Source organism: Ambystoma mexicanum, chromosome 11, assembly GCF_040938575.1.
Source record: "Ambystoma mexicanum isolate Mex_15411 chromosome 11, UKY_AmexF1_1, whole genome shotgun sequence".
Classification (NCBI taxonomy): Eukaryota; Metazoa; Chordata; class Amphibia; order Caudata; family Ambystomatidae; genus Ambystoma; species Ambystoma mexicanum.
This window is the reverse complement of record NC_090934.1, coordinates 843,191,932-843,207,895: the sequence shown is the minus strand read 5'-3', so window position 1 is coordinate 843,207,895 and position 15,964 is coordinate 843,191,932. Positions and strand designations below refer to the sequence as shown.

The 15,964-nt window shown below is 49.6% G+C and overlaps 1 protein-coding gene across 1 annotated transcript in view; it reads right to left on the bottom strand.

Moving 5' to 3' along the window:
• LOC138503802 (3-galactosyl-N-acetylglucosaminide 4-alpha-L-fucosyltransferase FUT3-like) overlaps nt 1–14,843 on the bottom strand; it is a 157,721-nt gene extending 142,878 nt beyond the window's left edge. Inside the window, exon 1 of the mRNA XM_069623804.1 lies at nt 14,731–14,843. The gene's annotated coding sequence lies outside the window, so the exon portion shown is untranslated. The remainder of the gene's footprint in view (nt 1–14,730) is intronic.
• Nucleotides 14,844–15,964: the final 1,121 nt, after the last annotated feature.

The following is a 15,964-nucleotide window of genomic DNA, read 5'->3' as shown; positions in this document are numbered from 1 at the left end:
ACCACCTAAGGTAAGGAGCCCCGGGTTAAAGTGTCTTATCTCACTGATAACCCAATAGTGGGACCTGTATGTTTATTTCATGGACCTTTCTTTCTCTTAATGTACAGTGCATTACAGCTTAAGGTACTAAGCACAATCTTGTAAAGTCAAGATCAGAGCGGTACTAGGCTCAGTTTTTTATCACTCCATTCATTTCAGACGGGTTAGCCCTAAAACGATTTTGTTGGGGACAAAAGGATTTTTTGTTATAGGTTAGATAACGTGTGTCTAAGAATTACATTAAAAACAATCTCCCAACCGGAATCCCTGGATGGGAGAAAACCTCTTAGAGTAGAGAGTTCTAAGGAAAAAAGTAAACACATTTTCATTGAATGATCAATATTGTATTTTGGACAGTGAGTTTTGGAGGCTAAGAGATAACCCAATATATTAAACACCTAGGAAAGTATAAACTTCCTCATCAATATTGTGCCCCAATGGAAACTTGCTCTCGAAGTCAATGATACATCTCGTTTCTCTTTGTCTTAACAGCTTTTCTCTGTCTCCTCCCCTGGGTCTGATCTTTACTTGTTGTAACCCTATGAACGTGAGGTCGTCAACTTTCCCTTCATGTTTCTCCCAAAAATGTTTCGCTATAGGATATGTATAGTCCTGATTTTTGATGGCTCTGATATGTTGCTGTATGCGTGTCTTTAGTTTGCACTTGGTACTCCCTATATACCATTTGTTGCAAGTGCATTTGAGTGCATAAACAATGTACTCTGAGTCACAGGTTATTCTGTCCATGATGGAGACAGTTCTCTTGAGTACCGGATGTAAAAACGTGCTCCATTCCTCTGCATATTGGCATATCTTGCATTTTCTGCATTTGTAAAAGCCATCTTTTCTACTACTTAACCAGGTTTGCTGACGGGAGATGGCGTCTGACGGCATAAAGCTACTCACTAGTTTATCTTTTATAGATTGACATTTGCAGAAGGATATATATATAATGTTTTCTTTTCCCGCCCCATCTAGCGAAGCTGAGTAAGAACTTCTGCCAAGGACTGGATCAGAACCCGAATCCTCTGATCAGAAGACTCACTGCCACCGCTGCAAACCCCTTCGACCGCTACCCGCGGCCCATCACTGCGAAGACCCTGTGAAACCAGCCCTACTGTGACAAGACCACACAGACAAAGAAGAATACAAACCCACGACTACAGACTCAACCTGAGAAGATGTAGTAATGAGGCTCAAGCCTCGGTATCCAAAAATCACTGCTGATGGATAATAATCTATCAGCAAGAAGAAGAACAAGCGCACTTACAGGAGAACAACTGCAGACTCCATTACAGAAACAAACTGAGTTCGTCTCTCATTGCGGCCTGCAGGCCCACCCTGTCTGATCAGGGCCTGCAGGCCAGGGTGCCATGGGGCCCTCTGCCAGGAAGGCAGTTTGGGTCCGCATGAGCTGGGGGGCTTTAGCCTGCCACCCCTAGAGGCACATGGCCTCCTGATGCTGGTGCCCCATTCAACACGTGGTCCGCATAGTGCAATAAGCGGGACGCCCCCGCCTCAAAAATTGTTGACAACCGTGTGCCAGGATTGCTCCCCCCACTACTTCCCCTTCCTTCCTTCCGGCAGACACTAATTAGGCCTATGGAGATCCCTGCCATCTCCCCGTTCATTGTGCCACATGTGAATTCTTGCTGCGGCGGTCAACCGCACACAAGATTCTGTAGCGTTGCCTGCCCTTACATTAAGCGACTCCTTAGACCTGTAAATATGCTTTATGGTGTTGTGTTGTGCTCAGAGGCTGCACGTCCTGTCTATGTACATTCACGTTCGGAGGCACGCACCCCCACCATCTTAATTTGTCTAAAACCCATATGTAAACTTTGCACCCCTTCCCCCACCTGTCCCTCTGGCTCCAGCTCTGCGCCTGGCACTTAGGTTAGAATTGTAAGTGATCCATCCTGCTCCATCTGGTGACCTTTGTTCCTTTGTATTAGCCCACCCACCTTTGCGCCCTGCTTCACAACCCGACATTAACGTCAATCTCCATGTTACCAACTCCTCCCCACCGATGCCTAACTTCGCTCCCCCTGCCACTGTTACGTCTGGGACCCCGTGAGCTCCAGACGTGTGTGCCGTGTCTCATTGTGCGAGTGTATGCGTGTGAGTGAACGGGGCGGCCCGAGGCACGGGCTCGCCCATCACATTGGTGACGAGGACATATGCGAAGAGGGGAGCACTGTGACACGCGCGAGCGTGTCAATCACGTATCTTTCCCTTTTATGCAACCCGGACCTGACACGAGTGATGGCGGACATCTTTCATTTTCAACACGTGAGGCAGTAGCGGCCCGCGAGGGTGCTCGTGCGCTGCCCACGTGCTGAGGAAGACACCTTCTTCAATTTTTGGAACCCCTGCAGTCCTCTGACCCGTTGGACTGCAGACACAGCCAGTGGGGTGACATTTCTTCACAGCAGAGCGCTGAAAAGGCCATTCAGACCCCAAGTCACAGCTGGTGGCAGGTGCTAAGGCTGACACCCAACACAGTGTTGCAGTCTATGCAGCAAGTTACGTCTGTGTCCATGTGGAGTCAGGTTTGCGGCCTCCGGATAAAGGGAGGTGCCTGTGCGACCTGGGAAGATGGCAGACAGTGACGGTGAAGCACCCACGCCGGCAAGAGTGACACGACGGCAACATGTCTAGTTACAGCCAATGCAGGAGTTTGACACCTCAGGCCCACCCTCGAAACTGGGCTCCAAATGGCTCCTGTGGATAAAGAAATTAGAAATGTTTGTTACAGCGCCCGGGGAGACTGATGACAACGCGAAAGTAGCGACATTGCTCTACTCAGCAGGTACGGAAGTTCTGCGGATCTATGAATCGTTGAACCTACAGGTGGTGACGTATGAAGCTGTGAAGACGGCACTCCATAAACATTTCATTCCGTTATCAAATGTTGACTTTGACCGATTTGTCATGTGTGGGGAGAGACAACACGAGGACAAATCTCTGGATCAGATTTGTGCACTTCTGCGGCAGTTAGCAAGCACCTGCAGGTGGGACAATGCAGAGGTATTGATTCATAATCAAGTGATCCAGGGTTGTAGCTCCAGTAAACTGGGAGGCAGATTCTGCGAGAGCCAGGCATGACATTGACTCAGATATTGGACAATGGGAGGGTGTATGAGCTCGCCGAGATTAGAGGCGTGAAAATGGATGCCGCAGTGCGCCTGTGTAAAAGTGAGGAAGCGTTCGCAGTGGGGAGACCAGCCCCATCAAAATATCGCTGGAGCCAAAAACGCCAAGAAGCAACACCTACAAATGGCACCCGGTGGTATGCCAGTACTGTGGGTATGACTTGCCACACATGGAGGACTGTCCGGCAAAGACCAGAGACTGCGGGAGGTGTAAGACGCCCGGACACTATGCCAGGATGTGTCGAGCAGCTGCCCCAGTAACCACACACACAGGGCCAGCGAGAGCTGGTGGAGGCGGTTTCAGGAGACAACGAAGCATCGCCACGCTGGAGCAGGACACCCAAAAGCTCAATATTGCGGAGGAAGAAGAAGAGGAGGAAGAGATCTTCTTTATCTCGAATCTGGCCACGGGAGCACAGAAAAGGAGGCAGCCCACATGGGTCGTAGACATTCAAGGTGCCCCTACACAAGTATTGATTGACACAGGGGCCTCGGTATGTGTGCTAGCCACAGAACCCTACGAAGCCATCCCGGGCCCGCCCCCACTGGACAAATCAAAGGCCAAAATATTCACTTTTGGGGGCAACACACCCCTGCCGATTAAGGGTGTGTTCGTGGCACCCATGACCTGTGGGACCAAAGCCATTAAAGCAATATTTTTCATCACCGACGTCAGCCCACATTCACTGCTTAGCTGCGCCGCATCGGAAGATTTGGACATAGTGCACTTCGCACTAGAGGTATACCAAGTGGACGCCGACCAACTTCTGGACAGGTTCTCCAGCATTTTCCAGGGAGTGGGCAAACTGAAAGCAGCCCTAGAGTGCCTCCACATCGATGAAACAATTCGGCCCACAGCGCTATAACATCGGAGAATACCCTTCCACCTCCGGTCACAAGTCGAGAAGGAGCTTCAATCGCTCATCGAGATGGACATTATCGAAAGGGTTGAGGGGCCAACTCCCTGGGTCTCGCCTATTGTCGTGGTGCCAAAACCGAAACAGCCTGGTGCTGTCTGCATCTGTGTGGACATGCGTCTCCCGAACGCTGCCATCAAACGGGAACGGCACATAACACCCACGCTGGACGACATCGTGGGCGAGCTACAGGGGGCCAAGGTCTTCTCCAAGCTGGATCTAAGATCAGGTTATCACCAGCTAGAACTTCACCCGAGCTCGAGGTATATAACTACCTTTACCACTCAGAAGGGCCTCTACCAGTTCAAATGTCTCAGCTTCAGCGTGTCCTCCGCTGCTGAAGTGTTTCAAAATGCCATAAGAGGAGCGCTAGCTGGCCTGAAGGGAGTGCTCAATATGAGCAATGACATTTTAGTATTCGCAGCGTCCCAGGCCGAACACATGAAGCGACTGGAGTCAACCTTGCAGAGACTGAAAGAGCTGGGCATCACCCTGCACCGTGGGAAGTGCAAATTCTTTAAGGATCGCATAGGATTTTTTGGATTCATTTTCCATGCAGGTGGGGTATCGCCAGACCCAGAGAAGATCAAGGACATCCGTGAGGCCGCGGCACCCCAAACCCCCACTGAAGTGCGCAGTTTTCTGGGGATGGTCAATTATTGTGGACGTTTTATTGAAAGCCTAGCGTCCCTGTCTGAACCACTCCGAGCGCTGGCAAAAAACGATACTGCATGGGTTTGGGACAAGAAAGAGCAGGAGGCGTTCCTGGAAATCAAGAGGGCACTCTCTGACCAAGACACCATGGCATATTTTGACCACACTGCGGAGTCAGAGATCGTTGTAGATGACAGCCCGGTGAGACTGGGAGCTGTGCTTATGCAATCAGACGCCACAGGTGACATGCGCCCTATCGCCTATGCGAGTAAGGCCCTCACAGACACCAAAAGACGCTACTCACAGATTGAGAGAGAAGCGCTAGCGATTTTGTGGGGTTGCCGGCACTTCCGATTATACATCCTCGGGAAGCTGAAATGCACCAAACTATCCCCCTATTACGGCCCCCCAGATTCACCCATAATGTTCGCGGAGCCCCACTTTGCACCCCCCCTGCACTGCTTCCGGCCGTGATGTGCTGTGCCGCGTTTCTCCTACCACAAATTCCCCCACCATCTACTCATGTTCCTATTGCACGTGCCCACTACGCTCTCCCTGGACCTGGGTTCGCGCTCCTTACATATGGCGCCCTCTAATTAATAACAAGCCAACGGCCTTCTGGCTAGTCCATGGCCCTAAACAAGGCAGCCTACTGCCACATTCACCATTATGCCCACCGGCCCCACCGTAATTCCTCCAGCCAGGCTCTGCCATCCAAGCACCTGCTGAGTGATTTGCTCTAACTCTTGCACCATAACACTTAAACGTACGACCCCCCCTTTTCCCTCACCATGCGGCGCCCACCAATCTAACAGTCCTCAAAGCACCCAATACATTGTCCCTTCTGCCTATGTTTGAAATACGCTAAATTGTTTTTCCTCATAACCCTCGGTACCCCTTATAGTAATTGTTTGCTGCTCTTTCCTGAGTTGAAACCCCATTTATATACAAAGTCCTGCATACCGCATCTCCCACATCCTGTACCTCTCTCTACCGCTATTTAGCCTTGCCTATGTATAATCCAGCCTCAGTATTTGTATTTATTGTGTTTATATAGCGCTTTAATCCAAAGCGCTTTACATTATAACAAGTTACATAGAAAAATATAACAGTAGAAGCAATTTACAAGACGTGAATCAATCCAATAAAACACTAGAGAGAGCAATTAACCTGTGAGGGTAAGTAAGGGAAGGAGGGGGATGAGAAAGGGAAGGAGGGGGGAGACAGAAAGGGCATTAGGGTGAGGATGTAAGGAGGGAGAGGTAAGGGTAAGGGAAAGGAGTGGGTAGGGAAGGTGAGTAGGGGAAGATGTGAAGGAGGAGAGAAAGAAGTGAGAGGGGGTAAGGGTATCAGGGCGGGGAATGTAGAAGGAGAGATTTCAAGGAAGAATGGAAGGAAGAAAAGGTGGTGATGGAGCGGATAGAGAGAGGGAGGGAGTTCCAGTGCAGAGGGACTAGGAGCTGAAAGGAGCGGAAACAGGAAGAGGTGCATGGGGAAGGGGGGACAGTGAGAAGGCAGAGATCAGCGGATCGAAAGGAAGCGGGAATGGGTGTTGAAAGAAAGGAGAGAAGCGAGATAAGGGGGAGCGAGGTCATGAAGAGATTTAAAGACGAGACAGAGGAAATTAAATTTAAGTTGGGAGTGAAAGGGAAGCCAACCAAGGTAAGAAAGCGAGGAGGAAATGGAGTTGTGAGAAACAAGGAGAAATTGGGTACGGATGGCTAGAGTGGTAGAGGGTTTTGAGGGGGGCGAGATGAGATGCAGGGAGTCCAAAGACGACAGAGGAGCAATAGAAGAGGTGAGAGAAGATGAGGGAGGAGATTAAAAGTTTAGGGGCATGGAAGGTGAGAGATGAGCAGACTTTACGAATGTTGAAGAGGTGGCAGCGACAGGCGCGAGAGGTAAGAGAAATGTGGTGGGAAAAAGAGAGGGAGGAGTCAAAGTGAATGCTTAGGTTGCAAGCGTGGGAAGAAATAGGGAGATTAGAGGGGGAAAGTGGATAAAAGGTGGAGGAGAGGGAGGGGAAGAGTGTTGGAGGGAAAGAATAAGATTTCAGTCTTATCAGTGTTGAGGGAAAGGAAGCGGGATGGCATCCAACTTTTAATGGCAGTAAGACAGGAAGAGACTTCAAGTTGAAGTAACATCACAATGCAACACAGCGGTACGGAAACCACATACACTGAGAATTTAGTTAACAAGTATGCCGAGTGTTTGTTACACATGCCATAACAACACCGCACCTTTACTATCATATCTATATTTTATATATATATATATATATATATATATATATATATATATATATATATATATAATTTATCCACAAGCCAACATTAGCGGGAACAGGCCTGTTCCCTGCCCCCCCGCCCCACACTTCCATCTACACTCCTCCATCGCCTGCCAACATACCCTCCCCATCCACGCTAAACCCTTACAGCCCCTTCAAGAGCCTTCATACAAGTCAACCTCCTTCCCCTTCCTACGCATGATGCTCAATATTATGCCGTTTCTCTGCATGGACCCCAATTTGCTCTAGCCATACAAACCAACCTCTATGGCTTGCAATACTGCTCCTCTTCTACCAACTTCACTGTGCTCTGGACAACATCCCTGCCAAGCATCCCGGTAATGCTCGACGGTTCGCTTATTCTGAACCTACCTCTGCTTACCAGGACTTCCTCCGACTTACTGGCTGGAACACTGTACCCTCTGGACTCACTGGACTGGAACACCGGACTCACTGGATACACAGGAGGAATCTTTCTTCCTTCTGAGGGCAGAAACAATGAGGCTGCTTCCCCCACTTTACCCTGCTTATAAGCCCAACAATCAGGGATGGTCTAGCTTGCCCCCCCATAGACCCCTTTTTTGCACCTTTTTGTCCTGTCCCTCCTTTCTTCCTGGGGCCAGCTAGTCTGCAAGGAACCCCCCTTCTCACCCTGCCTGATCTATAGTTGTAGGGGGGTGGGATCCTTGGCCCCAGGGGTGGGTCAGCTATGTTCGCGTCTGCTTTAGCCCTCGCTGCGTTCGGCGCATCCCCGGGCTTAACCTTTACTGTACCTTCTTTTCCTTAACCTGAGACTGGCTGGCTGTTCAACGGTTCTGGCACGTGGAACGACTCACCTCCCAGTCACTCAAATGCAGAACGGCGATCAGCTTTTTCTCTGCAACTTTGCACATGTCAATGTAGCTCACCGAGTCCAAGGAATTTGGGCCTGACACGAATACTTACTCTTGGTCAGCAGTAAAGAAATTGGCTTTTACAGCCCGCGCAAAGTCGTGCTGCGTGCAGAGCACAACATAACAAAATTGATTTTCCAAAAGGCTTCTGTCAACCATCCTCCATGCAGAGCTCGGTTGAGACACCTACGTCCCTGCAGCCCTCCAGCCCCAGATAGTTATAGGGCAAAATCTATGAACCTCGGGGGCACCGAGCAGCAGGATCAAAGGGTTGGTTTAGCCCTGACTGTCCAAATGGTGTACTTACTCTCACAGCCTGCCCCTTTCCGGTCCCTGGGCCTCATTCTGAGGTTGGCGGTAAGGGGTTAACGGCGAATGGTGCTGCTGCCGTTAACCCCTTACCGCTGCATTATGAGGTCCTTTAGAGGGTCCCGCTAAGGGCGGCTGGTTTTTCCAGGCGCTCTTAGTGGGAGACGCTAAAGGACCAGCATGCTAATAACGGGCCTATTATTAACGGGCCCGTTATTAGCATGCTCCCCACTCCCATTGAGCCCTATGGGGGCTCAAATGGGAATGGGGAAGTACCGGGTCCGGGTTCCTTGAATGAGGAATTACCGAGGCTTCCAAGGTTGGAATAGCCTGGTAATTCCCCATTTAGGGAACCCGGACCCGGTATGTGGTAAGGGGGTAGCCATGGTCCTAATAGCACCATGGCTACCTCTAACCTCGGAATGAGGCCCTCTGTCTTGGACTCCTTTATCTTAACTTTCATACCATCACCCCTTTGAACTGAAGGTGTAAAGGCACCATGGACCACTTAAACAAGGTCTTTGCCAAGCTGCTGACAGAGCGTGGAGGGGCGCCTGGCAGGTGCCTACCTCCCCCACTGTCACCTACCCGCTTCACTCCTCTTAACCCCCTGTGCCCTCCAGCTACATGGCCCAGCACCATTCCATGTCACAAGGCATTCCCTACCTTTACCTGCTGTCTCCACCAACTGCCACCTCGAGTTCAGTCTGCCTGAGGGGTCTCCAACTGCCAACTCATACAGGTATGCCTACATATTATCCCCCACCAAAAATATTGCTGTATATATGGTCGTCTGGAACGCCATACGCAATATTTTTGCGGGGGATAATTTGTGGGAGCTGGGGTTGCGGGGGAGTCCCCCACAGGGTCCATGGCTCAATATCGCCACAAAAATATTGTGATATTTTTGTATTGCAATATTTTTACGGGGATATTAACACATGGAACCCTTCTACACTCTGCAGCTGCTTCGATTCCCAGACCATTCCTGCTTGCCATGTCCTTGGCCCCTCAAGGCAGGTCAAAGAACTGTTTCAGGGAATCGCCTTTGTTCCGGATCCCGGGTGGGCGAGGTCGGCAGGAACAGGTAGATATAAGCCCACCCATGGAGAGAGGATGGTTTCTTCCCTTTTCCTGTCATGACCCCATCATCTGCTTGCACCACTGATGCCAGGCCCCCCAAGAAGGATTTCCCCACTCACCCTTACAGTTTTGTGAAGCTGGAATAATTGAAGGTAGGGTCTCTGGGGTCCAATGAACCATTCCAAGGGTTAGTAGACAAATGAATCTGAGAAACGTGTCCCCAACTTTCAGAGTGCTTGTCTGAACAAGCAATGGTAAAGCCAAACTAATACAAATGTTTAAAAGTTATCAAAACTTTAAGAGGTAGTTGGCGGTTCAGGTAAATGTTATTACAGCTCACCCCTCATACTCTGATTCTTCGCAGGACTTGGCAGGTCTGAGGTTGTTTTTCCTGCCGTCAGCCTCAGCTCTTGCTGCAGGTTCAAGTACTCATCCAGTCAGGGACTAATGCTGGTGCAATGTCTTCCAGTTGAGAAATGCATAAGAACCCGATGCAGGGCCCCCATCAGGAAAGGACTGGACACAGGTAAGCAGTTACGTACGACGGCCAATGATGCACGGCAATGCAAAGGGATTTAATTGCAACAGCCAGACTTCGCCTTCTATCTGGGGTCCCCTTGATGCTAAGACCATGACATTTTGCAGAGGTAAGTCTTGTGGCACAATCTGAAGATCCGCAGGTTCCAGTCCTCAACTCAGAACGCTGATGTCTACAGCGCGGTAGCCCAAACTCTGACCTGGTCAGCCACTGGGTGGTCCAGGGACCCTTCCAAAGGCTCTTCTTCGTAGGACTCTGAGCTGACATCGAGAATGGATGTTCCCTCCACTTTAAGGTATGCAACTCCTTCACAGGGCTGCTGAAGATCACCTACAAGACAGGGCTGTGCCAGGAAAGCATCGGAAGTTGGTCTGCAGGCCTTCATCCAACTTGTCTCTGGTCTCCTCGTGGGTCTTGCAGCTGTACAGGATTCTTGGTTTCTTCCAGGATCTCTCCAGAATGGGTGCAGGGGTAATCTTCTTAACCTAAAAGCCAGGTAACAGCTGCAACTCTGATTAGCCAATGACAGATCTGACCCACACACTCACACACACACACCGCAGCAGTGGTCCAATCACCCACAGCCCTCCAGTAGCCTCTGTTTCCTGGGCACTGGAAGTCCATATAAGTATTTTCCTTGCCTCAGAGGCCCGGCCGAAGGGTAAAAGACAAGATGACCACTAGCCACAGTTATTATTATAATTGGTTATTTATGTCGCGCTTAATACCCAGAGATTTCGAAGCACGAACCTGGGGGAATTGAGCCTATGTTGCTCTTCATCGTATTGCTTCCAATGTAAGTGTGTTGCCCGCGAGCTATCCTTTCCCCATGACAGATGAGCAAAAAAAAAGTGAAGCTTAAGGCTTCACTGCACTTCAAAAGAGTAGGTCAGAATCGAACAATAAAAGCGACAAGTTTGGGGTTCCATAGAAATGGAATAAAAGGAGCAGTAAAGAGAAATTTTTCCTAACAGTCCGATGGTGGGGTTGTCAGACCAGCACCTCCGGCTGGGTTTGGGCTAGTAGGGGCCCCAGTGGCCGGGAAAACGGGCTCAGGAGGCACTTGGTACAGATGCAAGGGCTACAACTTCCTGGTATCGATACCATGGCCCTCATTCCGGGAGTGGTGCTAGTCATGGCGCTATTAGCTTTTTGTAGTGCTTTTTGTATGACCTTGAGGTCAAAGCGTCCACTCTGAGGTCGATAAACGGAGGGGCAGGGAGTGGGGTAAAGATACATCTCTGTTATCTGGCTGAAGTGGTAAGGCACTACTCCTTGAGGGCGAACGTGTGTCCTGCAAATAAACTTCATACAGTGCAAATACACCAAGGGGCTATTATGTCTCATAAGTACTCTGAAGGATTGAAGGGTGATTTTAAACTGGTGGTCTGCACGTTCCTGTGCACACGTTTAGCCCACTGAGCTACCTTACTAGTTGACATTTTTAAAATAAATATATCTTTCAAAGTAAGACTAGAAGCATGGATTTAAGTGGGCCAGGGCTAGCTGTAGCAGAGCTCTGGCAGTCTCCCAAAACTTCAGCCAAGTGCAGGGGCTCTCTTGGCTCCCACCACCCAATCATCCCAGGAAATGTGCCCGTGCACGCCGGATTTTGAGAGCACAAAAGAGGATGGTTTGCAATCAGTAAAAGAAACTTGTTTTCACACTACTTATTAATGTGCCTGGCTCGTGCTTTTAGCCACCTATTTGCCCCTAAATACGTTCATTATAACATGTTTAACAATCTTGTTCGAGTTCCACACCAGCACGCATTGCACGCTTTAGGCCATGCACACCATTTAGGCCACACACCAGCGATTTCTATCCCCACTTAAAGCACTGACTAGAGGAGTAAGCCAAGCACAGCAAGTACACTAGACCACGGCATAGTACTGCAGTACACACTTTCACTGACCCTGAATATATGAACACGATGAAATGCAACATCATATTTATTTTAAAATACCAGTCATTCCTTTAACACCTTAGAAAAGTGTAAGGGCTCTTTCCTACCAAGAGGTTAGGTGTTTTATTGGGGAATCTGGAGTTTGCTGGAGCAATGGCGGGGTCCCCAAATGTTGGATACTCCAGTGTGATGAGGAGGAACTCGGCATTTAGCTCAGACGGTCTAGCGTCCACTCCAGAGACTCCTGTTCACCCTGCAGTGGCACCCATTCTGTAGCAAGGCCAGCTCAGCCTTTTGTTGTTCTGGTTTCAAACAAAATATATTAAAAAAAAGTTTAATTATTCTCCATGTGTCCTCTACTGTGCCCTCTTCTTTTATCTCTCTTCACTGCCCTGTCAAGTCTTTCTTTCGCCTCCCTGCCCTCAGGGATAACATTTCACCAAAATGTTAGGGGACGCGGAAGTGACATCACACGACCCTTGACCTCTGATGACATCACAGGAAGTGATCTCATCTGAGCCTGCCCCAAAGTGACATCACTGGAAGCTATGGAACACAACCTTTCACCCCTTGACAAAACAGGAAGTGGCATCACAGCATGTTTCTAAGTACACTACGAACAATATGGTTATGGTATCACTGTAAAGTGATATACATTGCATACAAGAACACCATATGTACCTTTAATATCACTGCATATAGGCTCATATTACCAAATGACTGAATGCAATCAGATGTCCAAGGCCAACCGATAATAATGTGTTATTATATAGCACTTACGATTTAGCGCTTCATATATTTTATTTACTTATAACACGCTTAATAGCGTTGTGAGTTTTTAAGCGCAGGATCAGGATTCAAACCTGTGTGGCCCTGCATTGTCTTTCTTCCAAGACAAACGTTTTGCCCCTGGGCTATCCCTCCTCATCTATATAGAGACAAAATATACATACAACATTACCCAACCTTTGTTGGTACTCATTTATCAACCTTAGTAGGATGAAAGGCTGAGTTGACCTTGCGTATCACACACACACATTGCAGCAGTGACCGCTCAACCCACTGAGCTATTTTATGGGCTATAGCTACCAGAAAACCAGCCACTCCAGAAACAAAGAGCCACATGCTGCTGGCCACATCCCAGGAGCCACATGTTATTTTTTTAGGGGTAGCAGGGGAGACCACAGGGATAGCAAGGGAGACTTCAGGGGTCGCAGCTGCGACCCCTGGTGATCCCTAAATGACATCCCTGCCTGCCCTCTTGCCCTGTCTTTGTTTTGGGATATATGGACCTAGTGCTTAGAGCTGGCCCGAGCCCCACCTAGGGCTTTGACCTGAACCCTCCCCTCTCAGGCCAGTGGCTGCCCAAAGCAGAGTGGCCACGAGCCCCAATGGGTGCTCGACCACACTTATTTAAAACAAATAATTAAAAACTGAAAGAAAAACATGCTTGCACCTTACTGTATTCCGGCCGCCTGAGCCGAAGAGTCTGGGAGAGCACGTCCTTCACCCCTCTCCTGGCTTCCTACATGCAGAAGCACATGTTTCACCTCTTCTGCCGCACCATGACCACACTGTGGGCCTCATCACAAGTCTGGTGGTAACCCTTAAATGCGGCGGTAGTACTATTACCGCCGCATTTAAGGGTCCGCCAGATCATGGGCTTGGCGGATTTACCCCCAGCTCTGAGCTGGGGCAAATCCACCGCAAATTTGCAGATTTTCTGCGCTATTACCGCCGGCAGGAAATCCGCCAGCGGTAATAGCATGAAAATTTCCCATTGGGCCCAATGGGGGATGAGGAATTCTCGAATGGCCCAATGGGGAATGGGAACCAACAGTTCCACCAGATCCGCGATCCGGCGCTAATAGCGCCGGGGGGTTGGCGGTAGCGCTAATAGCCCTGGCGGTAATAGCGCCGGGGCTACTGCCCAATTTGTGATGAGGCCACATCCCAGGAGGCACATGACAGTGTGACAGCAGTGAATAAAAGCATCACAACACACTTACACAATTGCCTTAAAACATCACACACAAGCATCCTTCAAGTTGGCCTTGTGATGTCCCTTTCTCTAGTAGAGTAGGGCAGTGACAGCAGAGAATAAAATCATCACAACACACTTACACAATCGCCTTGACACAATACACATGCATCCTTGAAGGTGGCCTTGTGATGTCCCTTTCTCTAGTAGAGTAGGACAGTGACAGCAGTGAATAAAATCATCACAATACACTTACACAATAGCCTTAACACATCACACACATGCATCCTTCAGGGTGTGGTCCTTTTTTCGTAGGTTATTCATGATGTTGAAGAACATTTAATTAGTGGCTTAAAGCAACTTTATTGTTTTTAAATGGACGCTTTGTGTAGCACACTTTAACTAGCACAGATGTGCAAGGTAACCAGTGCTTTGCGAGCTCTTTGAGTTGGAAATGTTCCAGCATGCACATGAAAGGCTCGGACTGCCACTGATAAAAGAAATGTTTGCAACCTGAGCACTTTCACGACCTGCAGTGCCACAAAGCCGTGTGTGCACCTGCCTCGCTGAGACTGGTCGTGCTCGAATGTACTGCCTGAGGCGATTCTATAAATGGCTCAAGAGAAAGAAAAAGTGTCAAGGACTCACAGGTGAAACATTTAAACAATGCATTGAGAAACGCTGTTTTAAAAATGAGTCGAATAGATATTGGTAGCATTGTATTTGCTAACTGTAGAATGTCGAGTCTTCCCAGAACCGGGACAATGCGTTTTCAGTTCGCAGATGCCATGCACCAGCAAGCGGAGCGCAGCATGACAGTTGTTGCTTCTTGTAGTTGCAGTCCAAGTGCCTCCATTAAATACTCGCCGCGGTTTAGCAGTAAGCAAGCGCAGGGCTGCGAAAGGATAATGCCGGGGACGGCCCTCCCTACTCTGGACCCTGCTTCTCTGTAATACCCCCGCCCATACCTTCGTCTTGCTCTTGCAGCAGTGAAAGTGCCCGCTGTGCTAGTCAGTATCTCCAGTCACGTACCGGAAGCGTCTGTGAAACCTGAGGCGCACCCACAATCTACTAGATTTCCAGGAGGGCGTGCCCTTTTATCAATGCCAGTCATCCACACCCTAATCAACATCAAGCTGTTACTCCCCCAGTGTACCGTCACAGGTGCACACGCCCTAGCATAGTCGACTCCCCCTAGCATAGTCGACTCCCCCTAGCATAGTCGACTCCAGGAGGACTCACTGCTCGGAGATTGCAGACAAATGGCTTAAAGCACACACAGCTCATCTCTGTTGCAATAACAGATGTTCCCAGACTGTCCACACGTCTGGCTGCCAACAGGCACATACTCGAGGAGTGCGGTGCAGCAGCACTGCCATCATGTGCTGCAGAGGCGCAACTAGACTAAAAAGCAGAGGGCGGTCAACCAGTCAAAGGCTGGCGTTGGGGCCGCGCCCGTGCCTCGGGCCTCCTTGCGCACACACATCCACGCATTCACACAGAGAGATCTGGACACACGTCTGTGGCTCACAAGGTGCCGCATGGACCGTCTTTATTGACAGTGCGCATGCGTATATTTACCTTACGACATAACATCCCTCTTTTCTTTAAACAGAAACAACGTTAACAATATAACTTTAAACTGACTCAACGTGAGTCACGGATCCAGATATTCTGTTGGCTCAGTTTCCTGAGTCCAGGACGTAGTCCTTAAAATGCACCAGTGGTTGGCGACCTGTCTCATAGGGTACCGGCTGCTACTCCTTGGGGTCGGCAGCAGGGTGACATCAAGGGGTGTTATGCCCGCTGGCATATCCGCTTCCGGGGCTTCTGCGCTTTCTTCAGATGGGGGAGCATCCACCTGCTCTTCCTTCCTGCGATGTGCCTCTACCTTCTTGAAGAAGGACTTGTTGCGAGTCACGGTCCCTCTTTTGCTGGCTGCGGTCACCATTGTCCCTTTTACATGGGTGACTGTCCAAGGCTGTGGCTCGTACGTGAGTGATAGTTTGCCCTCTGGCCTGCGATTCCGGACAAGTACCGAGTCCCCTACTGCTACTTCCTTTTCCCGTAGGCCTCTCCTCGTGCTCTCCCTCTCATTTCTGGGCGCTCGTTCCTGTCGAACTTTATCGTCGTCAATCACACCTGGCTCGCGGCCCTCTATTTCTTGGATGAGTTCCCCGGGGCAGCGTCAAAACATGGCCT